The 20,860-nt window shown below is 40.6% G+C and overlaps 1 long non-coding RNA gene across 3 annotated transcripts in view; it reads right to left on the minus strand.

Annotated features, from left to right (window-relative positions):
• The window catches only part of LOC131921130 (uncharacterized), a 110,358-nt gene that overhangs the window by 21,992 nt on the left and 67,506 nt on the right, over positions 1-20,860 (minus strand). The window contains exons 4-5 of one of the 3 annotated variants that reach the window (XR_009381850.1): positions 8,330-8,467; positions 3,634-6,561 (exon numbers count right to left, since the gene is read on the minus strand). The exons of the other annotated variants lie outside the window; for them this stretch is intronic. This is a non-coding gene — a long non-coding RNA (uncharacterized LOC131921130). Of the gene's footprint in view, positions 1-3,633; positions 6,562-8,329; positions 8,468-20,860 lie in introns of those variants that run through there. 3 annotated transcript variants of the gene reach the window in all.

A 20,860-nucleotide genomic window follows, 5' to 3' on the forward strand; every position in this document is an offset into this window, starting at 1 on the left:
AAAGAAAAGAAAAAAAACTTCTTCTCTGATACTCCTGGGGTGAGGAAAGGGGCCAGGCCATCCTAAATGAACCCATCTCTTAGAATATAGCCATGCTTGAAATGATGGGGAAATAAACAGTAGCTGTTGTAAGTCACAGAAACATTGAGGTTTGGGGTTACATCATATCTTCAGCAAACTTCTGAAAATTCAGAGAAATTAGAGGGACCAGTGGGATGGCTCAGTGGATGGAGGTGTTGCCTGTATAAGTCTGACAACCTGAGTTTAGTCCCCAGAATATGTGACAGAAGGAATGGCAGATAGCTGCCCTTTGACCTGCACGTGTTCATCCTGCCATTTGTGTACCATACATACATACATCATACCTTTCCACACTACATAAATAAGATACAAACTTTAAAAGGTAGGAAGAAAAGATAGAAAAGTGAGCTGTAATCGGTCTTTGAAGGCTTCAGCAATGTGAAGAGTTACTTTTTTTATGTGTTTGAGCTAGGTACCACTTACTATTTTTAATATGGCCAACGTACAAAATATGAAATTACCCATTTTCATCATTTTTAAATATTCAGCTAAGCAGCATTAAATACATTCACCAAACTTTGTAAAGATTACCCCTGTCCACAGCATTTTTATCATTCCAAATGGAAATGCTACACCTAGTAAAAATCATTGAATTCTTTCTAAAAGAAAAAAGGGCCACTCACATACTTTTGAGTGGTTAACATTTTATATGTGTGCCAAGGTGGCTGATTAAAATATTTTCATTGATGTTCATTCTGCACTTCCCCTGACCCTGATTCAGACTGTGAAAAGAATTTATTTCTGAGATAAAAACACATTCTCAGCCCTTAATGTCAATCTTTGTCCTTTGTCAAGGTCTAAACTCACTGGAAAGCCTCCCTGGGGGAGCCAAGGGGAAAGTGAAGCTGCAGGGACCAGGAGAGGAGGCCAGGGAATAAACAGAGAGAAGAGAAGGAAAGGGAGTGACTGACTTGGGTCTGGGAGGGGATGGCTGCCTGGAGGATGGAGGAATGGTCTCTTTCCATGATAGCCAGCCCCATTCTCAAGTTTCTAGTGAGCATGCCAGCAGCTGATAGCCCACAGAACTGGAACTGCCAGGTAGCCATCAGACATGCAGGAGACATCAGTGGAGACAACACAGACCTCAGGGCAAGCAGGATGGCCTGAGGGTCAGAGGCTCTGCCCCTTTTTCTAAGCGTCACTTACAACTTAGAGTGGCAAATGACAAATTCCCCATCTAGCTGTGGACTCATTTATCTCAACTTACAGAGGTGGAGATGTATCAGGAACAGGGAGATGACTTACAAGCTGGGCATGGTCAGTGTATCTGTCATTTAAGTGCTGTAGAGAGCAGATACTTGAAGATCAGAGGACATCCTGTCATTAGTCTAGCCTCAGGTTCAGTGAGACCCTCTCCTAAGGGAACAAGATAAAGAGTGACAAAGTAGGGAGTAGGACATCTGGACACGGAATGTCCTTTCCTCTTCCTGTGCTCATACGTGAGCTCCCGCATGTGTATAACACACACACACACACACACACACACACACACACACACACACACACACATACACACACACACTCCTCAGTAAAGAAAAACAAAGGAAAGAAAGTAGTGCCATGTGCCTGAGTTTGTTAAGTGTTTAATACTTAGTCCTTGCATCCTTTTCTGAGGATGGTTTATGAACATCGTTTTTCATCAGGGCTAAAAGCAAACTGGAGAGTGTTGGGCAACTTCAGTAAGGCCATTCTTTCAGCGGCCAATGCAGTTGCTCATGTGACACTCCAGACTTCTCAGAACACAATCAGAAAGGTTCTTCAGAGCATACACGCCTACTTGAAATGTCTTTTAATTAAGACTGCTATCATAAGGACACAAGAAGCTACCCAGGTTGTTGTTGTTGTTGTTATTATTATTTTATTACTATTATTATTTTGACACATGGTCACAGATAGCCTAGGTTGGCCCTGGAACTTGCAATGTAGACAAGGATTGCCTTGAACTTTTGCTCCTTTGCTCCTCCTCTCTCTACACTCGGAATGTTGGGACTGCAGGCACACAGCACTCTACCCAGTTTATGTAGTACTGGTGGCTGAACTAAGGATTTCATGCATGTTAGAAAAAAACTCTACCAACCAAGCTACATTCTCAGTCAAGAAAATCGGAAATAGAAACTGACAAGCACACTGTCTACAACTTCATATGTTTTTCAATATCCATAGTCTTGCGGCCTAGGGAAGATGTATTCTTTATTTTAGGTTCTGTCTTCAATCAGCTTCAGCCAGTGATTTGCAAAAACAAAATGCACTGATTGAAAAAAGTTAAAGGAAAGCATATTAAAAGCAACACATTGTGATAGCAACAGCAGCTAAATAAACCCTAAAAGAAGTGGTAGGAAGGAAAGAATAAGAAGCTAAAATGGATGAAACTGTTGAAAAGTTGTAACATTGAAAAATACCCTGGGAGAGTCCAATCTTAGTAAGAAGACAAACACTGGGTAAATGTAATCAAGAAAATTAAAATATATATTAAGTACATACTAGATATCAGAAGAGTGACCCCACAAACAAAGCATTTAATGCCCTAAGAAACAAGATGTGTGGAAGTAGCCAAAATGGTACTGATAAATATCCCAAAGTGTGGCAGAAACTGGCTTTTTCACCATCCTCTTCACAGCTGGGTCCTTGAAGGTTGAGTCCTTCCTGCTCTATCCCACTGGCCATGACCAAACACCATACAAAAACAAACATCATGCTACCAGCATTTGAATGGATGTCACTAAATATGTCAGTGAGGTTTGTCTCAGCTCATTTAAACCTGAAAATGACTGAGGGAAATGGAAACATGGTTAAGAGAATCGCAAGGCTTGTGACTGGAGTCCACTATAAGAAGTGATTGGTATGGGAAGGTTTGAGAGTTATTTAAGATTTAAAGGAAGTGCAAATACATACATTATTGCACAGGATAAATAAATTTTATCTCACTTCAAATTATAAAGCTAATAGACTTTTTGAATCAAATATTGATATTTCTATCTATATCTACATCTACCTGTCATCTATCTATCTATCTATCTATCTATCTATCTATCTATCTATCTATCTATCTACCTATCGTCTGTCTTAGTTAGGGTTTCTATTGCTGTGATGAAACACCATGACCTAAGCAACTTAGGAAGAAAAGGATTTATTTGACTTACACTTTCATGCCATTGTTGATCACTGGAGGAATTCAGAACAGGAACATAAACAGGGCAGAAATCTGGGGGCAGGAGCTGATGTATATGCCATAAATGGGTGCTGCTTACTATGCATGATTTGCTCAGCCTGCTTTCTTACACACAAGTCCAGGAATAGCACCATCAACAGTGGGCTGAGCCCTTCCATGCCAATCACTAATTAAGAAAACACCCTACAGGCTTGCCTACACACAGCCTAGTCTGATCTTGTGGAAAATTTTTCTTATTTGAGGTTCCCTCCTCTCAGATGACTTTATCTTGTGTCAAGTTGACATAAAACTATCTAGCACAATATATGTGTTATAAATTTATGCCAAATGAAAGACACTTTGCTAAGTAAAACCTTCAGAATTTTACTGATGTGGGAGCCTAGTTTTCAACACAGATTCTGCTTTTCTCTGATTGTGGGATCTGAGATGCCTTCCTGAGGTGTGACTCAAGGCTGGTCTCCTTGCTTGCCTCTACTGTAGCAATTACACTTCTTTTGAGCCAAGTTTAGGTAGAAACCAGTGCAGTAAATGATCATTTTGATTTATTTAAAATAGGCACGATTTATTATTTCAAGGTTTATTCAACCACTCAGAAATCATAGGCTGTGGTCATATGTTGTATTGTTTTCATCCCTGTAAATAATAAACTATCTTTCTTTATTGTTAAGTAGCTTGTGGTCTGGTTGGCTGGGCATGTACTAGCCCACAGTTAATCACTTTGCTAGCTAGCTGGCAGATCTTCAAGTTCTTCTAGAAGACAAAAAGGAAAGAGCTCTTGTTCCTTTACTCTATTCATTTTCAAAATGATGTGGAAAGTGTTAAGTGGAACATGGACCTTCAAAGTGATACTGTTCCCATCTTTGAACAAAAGTGGAGATTTATACCAAATATTGTAGATATATTCAATAGGAACAACTGGTCCAGAAAGTAGGTCTCACAAATTCATTATTTTGTGATATTCACAAAAAGTTTCTAAATATTTTGAAGGCTCTGAGCCTCTTCAGAATATTGATGAAGTTCTTGGACCTTCTATCTATGAGTGGAAAGGAATGTACACAATTTACCTCATATAGCCATATAGATATTCAGGTATATGTGAAATATGCATTCAGTTCTGGGGACAGCCTTGAGCATCCTGATATATGTTCTTGGAGACCCTGGTCATCCATGATCCCTTTCTCTAAGCAATCGTGGATACAATTAATTGTACAATGTGTTCTTAAAACTAGAAATAAATTTTAGTTCTTAAGATACAGTAGTACAGTTTCAAAATGTCTAGTTATTTTGATGCTGGAATGACTTAGGAGAAATGGTTTTAAATAGTTTTCACATGACAGTCGTCTCATCTTCTGAATGGGAAATGTCTTCTTGTTTCCAATGAGATGAAAAAAGTGTTCTTACTGTTTCCTAAAATCATTATATCCCAGGACTGTCTCCCATAACCTGTCATTTGAAGTCTCTTTGATCTATGTGATCATTTAAATACTTCTAGAATAACAATATTCTGTTTAGTGATTAAAGTTTCTTTCTGAATACATGAAATAAGTCTATATTTCATTTTCCAATATATTGAAGGAACTCGGTTCTCTTTTCCCTTTTGATCGAATCAACTGAATTCTCAAAGAGAGCTGAGCAATTTATTGTTCCCATATAATTCTATCTCTCTCTGCAGAGATGGTGTGGCAATTATCCTGATTGGAGATGTGCCAAGAGTGTACTTACATTGCACTTTAGTGATAGTTTGGAATGAGAGTTTTATTTTGTAGAATGCATAACAGCATCACAAAATTATTTACTTCTTTCAAACTTTTTCTAGTATTCTACACCCGTGAGATTGAGTGACTCTCCCCCTCCACCTATCTGGGTTGAGACAGACTCTGGTATATCTGCCTGTAGTCAATGGTGCTGGAGCCACTGCCCTGCAGACAAACTGGAACCTCAAGGCTCATGACTGTGGAGTATAGAGCTCAGCATTTGGAATTCACTGAAGGGCAGGCACCACCTCTAAGGAAGGCTGTGTCAAACAGGCAGAGAATAAAAGGTTCCCCTGGCTGCAGCACATAGACTGGCCATGCTGAAGGAGAGGTGGGGTTCTTGGATTCTGTGAATAAATGGAGCAGACAGAACACATGAGCTGAGAAGCTTCATTGACTGATGGTAAACTCAACAGAACTTTCTGTCTTGAACTATTTGAATTTAACAGCAGTTGCAAGTGTGTGCCTTGAATCAAGAAAGCTTGAGAAGAGGGGGAGCAGGAAGGAGGGAGCAGAGGAAAGAGGAGGGGAAATTGAATGTTTCCCAGTGAGAAATCCCCAAAGAGGAGAGATTGAATTTGAGGAGGAAGAGGTGTTGGTGCCCCAAATCATTTTAGGAATTTAAAAATAATTACTTTTTGGTTTTCTAGAGACTGTGCAGCCCAATTTGTTGACAGTGGCTGTGGAATACTGTGGGTGGATTTTTGCATGTATTTAATGTGCGTTACATGTGTTCTTCCTTCTGGATGTATTGTTCCATCCATTCTTTAGAAGGAGTTGTTTCAAGATCAGCAGCAGAATTGTCAAAACTGTCTTGTTGCTGGTTCTGTCTTTGAACAGAAACAAAAACACTGGCCCTTTATTTGACCTGGGAGTGTGAAGCTCCTGGGTAATGACAAATTGAAGTTTACTCCCTGTTCCAAGTCCCAGGAGCTTAGGTCCAGGGTCACCTTGATCTTAAGACAGTCTTTCAGCTGCAAGTGTTTGTGGTTAAGTCTCAGTTTCTACTTCCAGCCCTTTCTTCTTGCTTCCCTCACCCTTCACTGGATACTCACAGTCTCCTGTGGTATACAGAACACCCCATGGGAGAGCCAAGCAGCCCCTGCTCCTGGTGGAGCAGTGAATTGGGGGTATTTGACCCATTCCAATGGTGACTTAAGAATCTGGCCCACTTGCATGCTACAGTCTGCATGGCACATTGCAAGTATGTCCTAAGCCTCCCCTCCTCTCCAAGACATCTACTGCTCCTAGTGTGAACTTCAAGTCCTTCAGGTTTAGGGCCTTCTTATTTGAGTGAGTCTAGGTACCACAGAGTGCTTTGGAGAGTGGAAGGGATTGCTTTGCCGAAGTCCTTGAAATGCATGAGTTGACTCTGTTCATCTACTAGAGATTTCTGATTCCCAATGTCAGAAACCACTGCCCCTTTGTTTGCCCTTTCCGCCATCATAGTGAGTTTGAACAGTATGTGAACAGTGTCTGTGAAAAACAGACACTGAGTCTTGCCTCCAATCACAGTAGGTAGCTGATCCTCTGGCCAGTCATGGTTTCTTCCTAAAGCTGTAGTAAAATAAAACAGACCAGTTGAATTTGTTTATGTTTAAATGTATGTACTTCTTACTGGGGAGGTGGCTTAGTGGTAGAGCACTTGCTAAACATACATAAGTCCTTGGGTTCAATCCACACACATTGGCCCCCCCTTCCTACAAACCAAAAAAATAAGATAAAATCGCATATTCTTAATAATAATCTATATAATCAATATTCAAAACTGTCTGGAAGATGGCTACATGGAGCATAATACAGCAGACATGGGCATCTAGTGATCCTCTTCACCTATCAAATTAAATGCTGAATCTTTTATGAAGAGATTTCTATGTAATCACCCAGTGACCCTTGAAGTGGATAGATTGTTGTACTCTCCACAAAAGAGAGAGCTGAGGTTTGAGAAGGGAATCCTATAAAATTCGGGTTTCTTCCATGTGGCACCAAATGTAGGCAATAATATGATACAAGCATGGAAAACCCCAGGGATTATCAGTTTGGCCTCACACAAAGAAAGCTTTCAATTGCTAGAGCTGCTTGGGAAAGTAATAAGCTCCCTGCCCCGGGAAATAATTTGTAATCCAAAGCTAGAATATTATTTGAAGGAGCATTATAGAGCAGTTCAAGGACAAGAATGTTAAATGTTTGAAAGAATCTCCTCTAATCCCAGAGTTGCCTCATTGCTCTACATCATTATGCATGTTTCCATATGCTCGGATCTGTCAACCTAACCACTGCTGTGTGTGGAGGCTCTGTTTGGTTCACTCACTCACTGCCATGTATCAGGCTCTCTGTCTGGGGCAGTTTCACTGGAACACAGGACATTTAGTTGGTTTTTATTGTTGTTGTTGTTTTTTCTTTCAAAAGAAAACCTGAGTTTTGTTTAGAAATAAAAAAAAAATTGTTCCAAAGTAAAAGTCTTTGAGACTCCAGTACAAACTAGAAGCTTTTAAAGAAGCTGCCTTGAAGTTCCCTTTGCCGTTCATCATTTTTGCTTTGATAATTTCTTTTCTATTACTCTCTCTCTCTCTCTCTCTCTCTCTCTCTCTCTCTCTCTCTCTCTCTCTCTCTTTCTCCTCTGTCTGACTCTATCTATCTATCTATCAATCATCTACTTATCTTACAGAAGATATTATGCCTACCATCCCTGCCTTTGACAAGAGGCACGCTTAGAAGGTGCTTTTAAGAGTCTATGGGAATATTTCTCAAGCCCAGACAGAAGAATGGCTAGAGGCCAAATGCTCATTTGAGGGGTTCTTCCCTCCTCATTTTTCCTGGCTGGCCCATTGCCATCCCCTGCAAAGGAAGAACCTTATTAACAAGCACACTAATGCATGACTGACCACATTCAAGAAACCCCTGCACTGCCCAGCCCTGAAGAACAGCCAGGAAGTACCCCTGTATTTCACAGAACATGATGATCACTGTGTTCTTCCTGAAAAGAAGTGGATTTCTCAATGGTTCTGTTTATTTCACAACCTTGAATCCATTTCAGTGAGTAAGAAAGGTCTCCTGCATAGTGGCTTTGCTTCAGACAACCCTGTCCTACAGTAGATATAGTTTTTCAGTGTATCCTTTTCACACTGCTGACTCCCTCCCAATGACTCAAGCTCTTAGTGTAGAGTACCCAGCTCCTGCTTAGCCATTTCTGAACTGGCTTCCTTCTTTCCCCAGTTGAAGAAGTGATAATAGGCAATGTTGGCACAGCTCAGACCACCCATCACCACTGCGACAATACTTAGGATATGCCTCAGTATACTTTTATGCTTCTGTAACACAGTACCTGGGACAGGGTAATTTTTGAAGAATGGAAATGTTTTCTTCAGAGCTTTGAGGCAGAAAATTCTGGTGAAGGTGGCAGTAGAGTTAAAATCTGGGAGAACCAATCTTTCCTCCAAGATGGCATCTTGAAAACAGCCTCCTTCAGAAGGAAGGGACATTGTGTTCTTATGTGGCAGAAGATCAGAAGACAGCAAAGACACCACAAAAAGCTCTATTAATCGGTTTACAAGGGCAGACCCATCAAGGCCTGAAATGCTTCTTGTAGCCTCACTTTGAATGTGTTGTCTTGGGTATGAAATTTTTCACACACAGATTCGGAAAGTGGAGGAGCAATGCAAACCAGCAGCGTGTTTGTAGTCGTTGACACTTGCTCTAGGGCCCCGTGAATAGGTCCGTTAGCCCACTTAGAAGAGAAACTTAAGATTGGTGTGGATCGAGGGCTTTTCAAGGCTTTGTATAATGATTGAAAGTCAGCTTTTTATCTGACTATGCTAGATTCCAAATTGTTCTGTGCTGCACTGTCTCCTGCGAGCTGACCTGTGACAGTGCAGCACAGCATGTTAAGACAGCTGCCTCCTGTGTTTCCTTTCTTTTTACATTTATTTAGCCCCTTTTTGAGAACATCACACACAGACACTCCTACCTTCGCCCCACCCCTCAAATTCATGGTCTCTTCTTTAGTAATGTGCATCTGTACGTACAACCTTCTGAGTCCATTTAGCATTGTTAATGTGTACACACATTCAGGGCTGACCACCTAGGATTGGACAACCCATATGGGAACTTGTCCATGGTGGAACCTAATTCTCCCTCTCCCAGTAGTCATTGCCCACCTGTAGCTCTTCATCTAGAGGTGGAGCCTTGTGCAATTCCTCACATCATCTTTGGCATATCAACTGGTATTGTCATTTTGCGGGACTTGTGCCTGCAACCTATCATATTGTTGGGATTTCATGGGTGCATTTTACCCTTTGTAGTAGTGCTTACATGTAGGGCACTGCCCTTATATGCAGTTCTGTGCAGATGCAATCCAATCCCTAATTATGTGTGCACGACATGGCATTTATGTGGCATCTAGCACTGCTGTGGAAATGATGGTTTCTTTTCAAACAAGAGAAAAAAAAATCTCTGCTGAAAACATACCTGTCAAAATACCTCGTATGCTTAAACATGAGGCCCTATACGTGCACTTTCCTCAACGGCTCTGAATAAGAATTCCCAGGATTATGAGTGTTCACTACCCTGGCTTCTGCTCAGTATTGCCTGCAGCTATGGAGAGCAGAACTAACACACTGCACTTTAAATGGCATCAAAGCAATGCTATTTTGATATTACCATTGTCCTACTTTCCTTTCTGTGGCTGTGACAAAAAAAAATACTGACAAAAATTAACTCAGGAGACAGTGTATTTTTTTAGCTCTCAATTCTAGGTATCCCTCAAAGCAAGGGAGTCAAGGAGGCAGGAAGTTAGAATAGCTGCTCACATCACATCCAGTCAAGACCAAAGAGAAATGGATGTATGTGTGCTCAGTTGGTTGCTTGGTTGTTTTCAGCTTGATAGATCCACTCAAAGAATAATTCACAACCACTTCTTTAGGGAATGGTGTTAGCCACAATGGCATGGGTCTTCCCACGTTGATTGATTTGACTGAAGCAATCCCTCACAGACATGCCAACAGGCAAATCCAATGTAGACAAGGCCTCAGGAAGGCACTCTTTTCAGATGACTCTAGGTCAGTGGTTCTCAACCTGGGGTTTGTGAGCCCTTTGAAGGTTCACCTAAAACTACCAGAAAACACAAATATTTATATTACATAGATATTTATGTTATGATTAATAACAGTAAAAAATTTACAGGTATGAAATAGAATAGAAAACAATTTTATGGTTGGGGGTTACCAGGACATGAGGGACTGCATTAAAGGGTCACAGCCTTAGGAAGATTGAGAACCACTGCTCTAGGTTGTATCAAGTTGATAATTAAAGCTAACTATCACATTCATTACTGCTACAAGTTCTTATGTCTTATTTATTTATTTAGAGTAATACTACATTCATAGAAAATGTAAGATAAACAAACATCCCAGGAATTAATAAGTAAAAGTATAATACATTAGAAGCTCACACTAAATATTAATAAGATATGTGACTTGCCTTAGTAGACATAGAAATTAAACAGCCTAGGAACAAAGACTTTTATTCTACCCATCTCTCCTCTAGCTTACTTAGCCTTCTTGAGACTGCTGAAGTTCTGCTCTCCTTCTTCATATACACTTACTATCTAGAAGCCCTGAGGTTTCTGTCCTGTCATAGGATCTAGGGAGTAAGGTATGTTCAGATAAGGTTTCCCCACCTACTCAAAAGCACGATGTGAGCTTTGATGAGCTCAGTGTATGCTTCTGTTCTTGAAAATTTCCATGGTGAATCACTGTTATTGAAAGAAAGTATATTGTCTTCCAATGGTTCCTCTGGGCTTGTAAGAGTAGGTATATTGTCATAGGAAGTTTACTTGCATTAGCACCATGTGTGCTGATTTATTTCTCTGATGACTTTTTAATGTGTTAAACTCAGTTACATTCCCCAACTATTTATACAATACTTATCTGGGTATTGATGTAACTTTCAACTTGACATAGTCTAGAGTCATCTGAGATAGGAGTCTTAACTGACAGATTGCCTAGTTCAGATTGGCCTGTGGACATTGCTGTGGGGGATTGTCTTCATTGTTGATTGCTATAAGAAGGACGAGCCCGCTTTGGGTGGCACAGTTCTCTAGGTAGGTTGCCCTGGGTTATATGAGAAAGCCTACTAACCATAAGCCTGCACTAGCTGTCAAGTAACATTCTCCATGGTTCTTGCTGTACTTCTTGGTTGAAAGTTAGTTCCCTGGCTGGAGGTAACGCTTTGTGGAAGAGCAGTTTTCCTGCCTTCAAGTTAATGCTTGAACTTACGCCCCACATTCCCTTAATTGCGACTATACCTGGAGGTGTAAGCACAATAAATCCTTTCCTCCCATTTTTTGCTTTTGGTCACAGTATTGGTCTCCACAACAGAATGAACCTAGAATATAGGCATTTATCACTTAATTCAAGTTGATCAAAAGAAAGATTATTACGAGTGGGCCTGGACTTAATGGGTCATATTCTTTATATGGTTTGTGTTTGAAGAATTCTACCTTGTTATCATTTCCCCTGTTAGTTTTTCTTTTCCTGAATTCTGACTGGTGCAATTATTTAATATATAGAGAAAAGATAGTTAACCTCTTATGTTTCTTGCTTATGAGAAAGGCATTTGTAAGGATGAGTGAAGCTTATGGGCTTCTTAGTCAAGAGAAGTTAAAATCACAAAAGCTTAGGGTTAGAAATTCAGGGCAAAGCAAACATATTGCTTAATTTTTTTCTGCTGCTCAATGAGACATGTATATTTTTCTTAAGAAAGACAATGACCTTATACATTTCATTGAAAAAATATTTTCTTCTGATGATTAACAACAAAAATTACTTGCTTTGTATCCTCCTTCCTCCCTTCCTTCCCCTTGTCCCTCCCATCCATTTTTCCTCCCCTCCTTCCCCCTTTTCTCTCTCTTTTCTGGAGAAGAATGCATAGCAAATGCACTGGAGGATTTCTCCTAGAACATATAGACTGTATTCAACTTTGATGCAGGTAGCTTATATTTATTTTTCCTCTGAGAAAATCATTTCAGACTTTTTGATAAAGAAGATACAGCAAAACCAAGAAGAGCAGAACAAGGAACAGTAGGCTTGACTCTTGAACAAAGGCTATTCCCTGTGTGGCATCTGCCTCACTATTCAAACGTTGACTGAGCTGAGTTGTAGCTCCCAGAACCTCATAACCAGACAATTTCAAAACACTTAAGATATCAGTATAGTGAAATTATTAATTAGGCAAATTCAGCCTTAGTTGTTATGTAAAATTTTATTTGCAAAATGCATTTTGAAAGCTAAGCAAACCAAAGTTTAAAATTGCATGATGCATGATGTGATGGCATAAGCATCAGTTTTAGATTTAGAGATGTGGGGGCCTGATGTCCAGAAGTCTTGCCTCCTAATGAATGATTGTAGTGATCTCCTTTAGCTTTAGAATGATGAAGGGACAAATCTCCACTCCTTGCTTCTTAGTAGTACTAACTTTTTTTAAAAGCACAAAGCAATTTAAAAATGACATTAAAGTTTTAAATAAAATTATGTAATTGGAGTCTATAAAATTTTAGCAACTCATGTGTTCATGCATTTGCTCATAAAACTGTTCCTTTATGCACAAATAGAACAGCCAGAGGAAAGAAGTGTTATGATTCTGGCATGTGCCATGAATGCACAAGGAAGCTATTCAGGAATGAGAAATATTGACATCACCATAAAGGAGGTAAGGAGGTGGTCAGATGTGAGATGTGCTTTGCACACATAGAATGATGTCTAGAAGTGGAATTTTATAATGTATCCTCATAAGTCTATTGATTACCAAAATGATAACTATAACCACATCAGTTCCAACCAACACAAATATGAGGGAAGTCCTACAGGTTGGGGACTAGGTGTTGGAAACATAATCCAAGGTCTGGGACTACAGTTTAGTGGAAGAATGCCTGGAACATGTATGGCCATATAGTTAACCTCCCACTACCACAACTCCCACACAAAAGAACAAAAAGAAATAAAAACAAATAAAAAACCAGACCAAACAAAAAATCCTGAGCTTGTGGAGGACAATTCAGATTAAAACCATAACATTCTGCCTTTGACCGACAAGGACTCATGACCATCTCATGCAACAAAATGTAATTAGTCCAACATTGAGAATCATTATAGTCTCAAGAGTCCCAACAATGTCCAGAATATCCAAAGTGTCTTTGGCTGCTCAGGGTAACTGCTAAGCTGTAAACCTCTGTACAATCAAAATGGCTACATACTCTTAATATACAATGGCATAGAGTAACATCCGAGTTGAAAAGGAAGGTATAGAAGAATACCAAGGAAAGACTGAACCAAGGCAACACTATGAAGTTCAGTAGAGAAAATGTTAAATCCCATAACTCCAAGTCTGGGAACGGGGGTATTTGATGTCATGGCATAAAGTCCAGTGAGTTTCAGAAGGCCCGTCCCTCAATCTCTCTCTTGAGTCAGCTCTTCTGGTGACTCCAGCTTTCTTCAGCAGCCTCACACACCTGGTGTTGTGGTTGGAATATGAAATGCCCCTCAAAGGATCATGTATGTGATCACTTGGTCCTTTACTGATGGCTCTAGGAAGGCAATGAAACCTTCAGAAATAGAACCTTGTTGGGTGAAATAGATAAGTGTATAAGACCTTGAGGTTTTATAGCCTGGATCCACTTCCTGTTCTCTCTCTGCTTCCTGACTGATGAGACAACATGACCAGCACCCTTCTATTCCTGCCTCCATTCCTTGCCTGTCATGGTAGGATGTATCCCTTTTAACTTGGAGCTAAAATAAACCCCTCATTCCTCAAAATTTTTTTTGCCATGCATTTTGTAACAAGGAGGAAAGTGATACAGAAAGTTGGTAACAAGAAATAGGGTTGTTGTGCTAAACCTGAACATCTACTTGATACGTGTTTAGAGCCTGATTTTTAGAGATGGATATAGAAGGTCTTGGAGTTGTAAGCTAAATAAGCTGGGGGATGCTGTAAACAAGTGATTCTGGTGGGAGTTCAGAAGGCCTGTAGCTCAAATTCTAAACTGGTCTTGTAATAAAAAATCCCAGTGCCAGATATTGGGGTAAATGCTAAAAGATCGGAGAGACAAAGGAACAAGCCACAGACACCACCTCTTACCTCACCAACTTCTTAGCCCGAAAAAGCCTCAGCCTGAATGAGCTTCCTCAGCTAAAAAAGCTTCAGCCAAAAAAGCCTCTAGCTGAAAGGGAGGCTTCTGCCGAAGAGCCTTTAGTTCCTGTCTCCTCACACCTTATATACCTTCCTCCACCCAGCTGTCACTTCCTGGGATTAAAGGCCTGTGTGCTTCCCAGTAGTGGGATTAAAGGCATGTGCCACCACTGCCTGGCTCTATTTTTTCTCCTAGACTGAGTCAATCTCATGTAGTCCAGGGTGGCTTTGAACTCACAGCGATCCAGACAGATCTCTGCCTCCTGAGTGCTAGGATTAAAGATGTGGCAAAACCCTGAGGAGAGGGCACAGAGAAAGCCAAAACCCACCAGTAGAGGAAAGAAGCAAAATATCCAGCTGTCTGCATGGGAGAAATGTGTGGAAGTGGCTAACTCCTGCAGTTTTTGGGGCCTCCAAACCTATGGAGTCTGCTGCAGAGAGGCTGCAACAAAACCTTAGGCAGCAGAATAGGGACTCCCGCCCATGTGGGGTGGAGATTCCTGCCTCATGTAGCTCCAGTCTGAGCCTGTGGCTATTTCATGAATTCGTGTCCAATGTTGGGCACCTGATGTAACATGAATTGCTAAATGGTCTTATTATAAAAAAATTAATCTAGCGGCTTGTTCTGTCCTCTGATCTTCAGGTAAATTTTATTAGGCTACACAATATAAGACCACAAAGGCTAGAACGCAGAACTGTAAATAGCAAAAACTCTGCTCATGAGTTTCAGATGTGAACAAGGACTCTACCGGAAGTTTTTGCTAAAGTCTGTTTATGGAGGATATTTCACATTCAAATTATTAATGGTCATCTAACTGTCTGTTGAGAAAACTGAAGTCACTTAGCACATAGCTAGCTCTTGAAAGTCCCAGTAATTGATTTTTTTCCACCACGCTACAGCAGAAAGGGTAAGAGAACGTATATCTTCCAAGGGGAGTCCAGTCTGGGCTCTTTGCAGGCAGAGATCAGTTTACCAACAATAGCCCCTCCTGTTCATCTGACTGCTTCAGATGTTTCTTTCACCCATGACATCTAAAACAACAGGGTAGGTCTCACGTTAAGTGTTCTTCCTGTATACAGCTTGCTCTAGCCTGGGTTTTGTTGTTAGCATAAACACAGTGACTAAAAGCAACTTAAAGAGGACAGGGTTTGTTCAGCTTGCACTCCCAGGTCATACTCCATCAGTGAAAGAAGTCAGGGCAGACACTAAAGCAAAAACAATGAGGGCACTTGGCTTATTGCTCGTGGTCTGCTAGCTTTTGTACGTAGTCCACCAGGCCCACCTGCCCAGGGGTGTCACTGCCTACAGCAGGCTGAACCCTCATGCTTTAATTAGCAATCAAGACAATGTTCCACAGATATGCCCACAGGCTAATGTGATCAAGGTTATTTTTCAGATGAGGTTCTCTCTTCTCATGTCACTCTAAGTTACATTATGTTGGTACTAAAAAGTAATCCTGACACTGTTTGATTACTTTTCTTTGATGTATAAAGTACCCTGGACAATGAAATAAATATTTTAGAGGTATAAGTATTTATTTTTGGCCTATATATTCTGGCTTATCCGAAAAGATCCAGTCCATAGTGATCGGGGAGAAACAGCAGCAGGCAGGAAAGGTATAGTGACAGAACAGGAGACTGGCTGGTCACATTGCATGCCTAGTCAGGAAGCACACAGTGAATAGGAAGTGGATCTAGCTTGCAAATCCTCAAGGCCCTTTCCCAGAGACCTGGTGACCCACTTCCTCACATAAGGCTCTACTTTCTAAAGAGGCCATGACCTTCTCCAAACACCACCAACTGGGGACCAATTGTTCACACACATGGGCCTATGAGACACATTTCACATTCAAGCATAACACACACAGACACAAAGGATGCAGCAAAACTTTTAGAATTGATAGGTATGTTTATTACCTTGATGGAGGCAGTGATAACATAAATCTGATATAACATAAATTTGATCTGCATTCATCAAATTGGTACACTTCGTTAGTACACAAATTGTATACATTAAATAGGTACACTTTTATATACCAATTTGACTTTCTAATGCTGGGAAATATCAGAGCAATAATATCCTGGTTACTACACACATAACCACAAGTGAATATTTTAGACCTTGAAATGAGTCCTTAGAACAGAGAGACTCTGCTGATGGTGGGAGGTTCAAATGGGCACAGATTGATGTCAGAATGTACTGTAATCTCTGACTGACTGCCAACCTGAATGTGGACTTTGAAGCAGCTGGAACAACTGTAACATTTGTAAGTGTGTTCACATGACAAGGAAATTATCCCACAGAAGTCCGTGAAGATCACACCATCTGCTTAGGGTTAAACTTCAAGTAGAATTTGTCTCATAAACAATTTGCGCATGTTTAGACCTAACTCCCTTATGTATACCATAACTATGGAAGAAGTATGATTATTTTCATTTTAAAAATTAAGAAACCATGACTAAAAATGGTAGTTTTCCACTAGGTTCAGATCCATGCCCCCGTAAATCCAGCTGTCTAGAAAGTAGAAGGGGCAGGTTGGAATAAGAAACAAATATAATCTTCAAGATGTTATACAAAAATGGAGGGGTTCCGGATTCAAGAAGCCATTCCTGAACAACCCATAATTTCAGCCCTGTATGTCCAGCTATTTCCCTCATACATATGATCTTGTCATTATTTTAGCTATGTTTAACACTTTCAGTTATTCTTTGTTCTTCAGGGTGAGCACTGAGAATCATTTCCTTTGACCTGCATTGACTATACTCATCATGGTCTCACACTCTGTTCACCAGGATTCAGTTATCTTGAGGCCCCTAGGTTACTATCAAATGCCTCTCCATGTAGCTGATCAATGACCTTGGTATCTGCAATTGATTTTTTTTTATTGTAACACAATAATTAAATCTCAGACCCTCTGTCTACTTTAGTTAGGACAGGCAAAATTTTGCTGCAAAGAAACAACCACACTCTCTTGAATATTTCATTAGCAAGTGCTTTAATTCTTACTTACCTGTATATTATTGAGGAGAAGATTATGGATTTGGTTCCTATGTATTACAGTTTGGATAGTCTGTGTGCTCCTACAGCTTTCATGGGTAAAAGCTTGGTCCTAGCTAGTAGAATCAACTATTGAGAAGCCATTATATTAACACATTTATGGATTCATAACTTGAATGCATTGTTAGATGATAAACATGAGGAATGTGTTTTTAAGGGTGAGTCTGGTCCTTAGATGTGTCCTCTTGGTTGGTGTCAGTTTTCCAACCACCATGAGATGAGCAGCTGGGTCCCTCCACACACTTCTACTATGATAGTCTGTTTTCCCACAGGCCTAAAAACAATGAGCTTTGCAGACTCTTAACAATAGTCTTTGAAACCATGAGCCAACATTAATCCTTCCTACCTTTTAGAAGCATTTTTGATATATATGAGTCACTTGTCTGCATATATGTATCTATACCACATGTGTCCTGGTACTCATGGAGGACAGACAAAGACATCCAGATCCCCTGGAACTAGAGTCATAGATGGTTGTGAGTCACCATGTGGGCTCGGGAAATCTAACTCAGTTCCTCTGCAAGAGTAACAAGTGCTATAAGCCACCGATTCATTAATTCTACCCTATCTCCCCTTCCTACTTTTAATTGTTTCTGTCAGGTATTTGTGACAGAGATAAAACTAATATTCCGAGTCATGTAGTATGTTTGGACAATAGGCTTTCTTCAGCTTATCTGAGAGACTAGACCTTGGAGTGAGGAAGCCAAATAAGGCAAACCCCCAGTAAGATATATAATAAGCGACAGTGAAGGATTAAAATTATCTTTTGAAAGCAGAATTAGACACAGGGCATCTTTCTGATACTGTTGTAATTAGACTCTATGGGATAAATTCCACACAAGTCAGTGAACTGCTTAAGAAGGGAAAATAGGAGATGCTGGAGTAGATGATCTGTGATGGGCTTTTTAAAAGGCGATTTGTTTTACGTGTACATGTGACTGCCTGCATATATGTATGTACACCACATGCATGCTGGTTTCAGAGAAAGCCAGAAGAAGGCATTAGATCTCCTAGAGTTGGAGATATAGGTGGTTGTAAACTGACATGTGGGTACTGAGAATTGAACCTGGGTCCTCTGGAAGACTAGCAAGTGCTATTAACCACTGAGCCTCCTCTCCAGGCCCTGCGGTGTTTTGAAACTTCACTTGGTTAATAGAACTCTTCTGTGCTAATATCTACCCAGTAGGGTACCACTGTGGCTTCAAAGTCACCCTCCCTAGAGAACAATTTCTGAATCTTTTCGGCGTTTGCATTCTTCCTTATATGATTTGTGAGCTCAGGCATGGGAAAGGAAACTGCAATAAGCCTTGAGCTTATTTATTTTCAATTAGAATCTCATTCCATTCTCTTGGTAGTCATTTACACAGTCTTTTTTTTCTTATCTTTTTCTGTGTTGAACTGAACACAAGTTCATGGAAATCAGAGGCACCAACTGGAGTTTTGAGCCTTAGTCAATCTGATTCTCCATGGTACAATCTCTGTTCCTCTTACCACACTGTGTCCCATTCTCAGAATTATGAAATAAAACTGGGTTACTAGCCAATTATGTTCAGAGCCCCTGGATGGACTGTAAGAGGACAGCAGGGACCATTCTGCACGTCTTTGTACTGACTGGGTTGTGGACATGACTGGCAAGGCAAGGGAATGAAAAGAGAAGACAGACAGATGGACACACAAAAAATCTAGGATGGGTAGACAGGCCTCTCTACTAAAGAAACTATAGTACCCTAGAAGATCATCGTGTATGTTATATACAGGTGAACAGAGAGGCAAGTTATGGCATAGAATTGAACAAGGAGGCAAGGTTTATGACATAGCTGGATCAAGGAGGTAGGTTTAGCTAATCTCAGTACCAGCAGTCTCTATAGGAGAGCAGTCTCTAGGCCATAGTATCAAGGGGGAAGTGCCGTGGGATAACACACTTGTACACTGGCTTAATAAAACACTGATTGGCCAGTAGCCAAGCAGGAAGTATAGGCAGAGTGAGCAGATGAGAAGAATTCTGGGAAGGGGAGGGCTGAGTCAGGAGTCGCCAGTCAGACATAGAGGAAGCTAGATGTGAAGGCAGAACCGAGAAAAGGTACCAAGCCACATGGCTAACCATAGGTAAGAATTATGGGTTAATTTAAGTGTAAGAGCTAGTCAGTAATAAGTCTGAGTTAATGGCCAAGCAGTTATAATTAATATAAGCCTCCGTGTATTTACCTGGGTCTTAGCAGCTATGGGACCAGTGGGTGAGAGAGATTTTTCCTGACCATGGGCCAGGCGGGACATAGGAAAACTTCTGATTACAGGGAAGTAAGCTATGGTGAACATTTTCTGCACACACTATCTTCATCCACACATGGGTGGGGAATGGGAGCTTTGCCATTCCTCCATGGATCAGAGGGTCAGGACTGTGTCCATGTAAACAGCACATATTCACTCTGGATTTCACTCACTCAGGGCTTCTTGTGCTCCATATGTTATGGCACCTAGCTGTGTAGATGTAAGCTCTCATAATGATGTGATAGCATGATTCAAAAGAAGCTAGAAAAGTATTTGCTACTATAACCTCAAATGTGGCCAACCATGGCTAGGACAGCATATCTTTAGAAGATGTCTGGGGGTGGCAACTCATTGAGTTATTTTCTATGAGCACACTCTTATTCCACTGTCTTCTCCAAGGACAGTACGGAATAATGTGTTCTGTCAAGAGGCTTTTGAATATATTAGTACCCATTACCGTGCATTGGCATGCAGTTTGCTCAGAGTAAATGGATATCAAAATGTTGAGCAATCTCCTGTCTCTAGGATTTGTCAGGCTGCCCTACTCTATGCTGTGCTCAAACCAATCTTAGTCATTCCCTCTGTTGTTAGGTTAGTGCCCAGGCTCATATGCCTGTCATTGACCTCTTTGCTCTCTTGTCCACTGCCATCTGTCTTCCACCTCTTCCTAAATTCTTTCCAAGATAGTTTTTCTCAGACCTAGCACTTTCATCCTACCAGTCCTCCCATTTGTCTTTCAAATGTGTGTCTCTTCCTCCTCTGTGACATCTCATGCTGCCACATCTTTGTGTTTACATACTTAACATGCTCATTTTCAAGTAGCATGAAAAGTCTTCAGCAACAGCTCAGTCTTCACTGCTCTTGAGGTGAGAACTAATCTATTTAAGGGTTACTATGGGCCCAGTGAGGTGGCTCAGTGTGTACAGTTGATTAGTGCCCAGGCAGAGGACCAGAGTTCAAGCTTTGTAGGCAGAATTTCTGTGTCACACCAGCTTGCTTCCAAATAAATACACAGAGACTTATCATTAATTATAAATGCTTGGCCAATAGCTTAGTATTGTTATTAACTAGCTCTTACATCTCAAATTAACCCACATTTTTAAAATCTACATTCTACCATGTGGTGGTACCTTCTTCAGCATAGCATTTTCATCTTGCTTCTGCCAACGTCTCTACTTCTCCTGGTGACTCTGCCCTCATTCATTCTGGTGAGCTTTCCCCCTGTCCAAAAGTCCTGCTTAACCTCTTCCTGTTAAGCTTTTGGCCATTCAGCTCTTTATTTTTATTTATTTATTTTTTGGGTTTTTTGGAGACAGGGTTTCTCTGCGTAGTTTTGGTGTCTGTCCT

The sequence above is a fragment of the Peromyscus eremicus genome, chromosome 10, assembly GCF_949786415.1.
Source record: "Peromyscus eremicus chromosome 10, PerEre_H2_v1, whole genome shotgun sequence".
Classification (NCBI taxonomy): Eukaryota; Metazoa; Chordata; class Mammalia; order Rodentia; family Cricetidae; genus Peromyscus; species Peromyscus eremicus.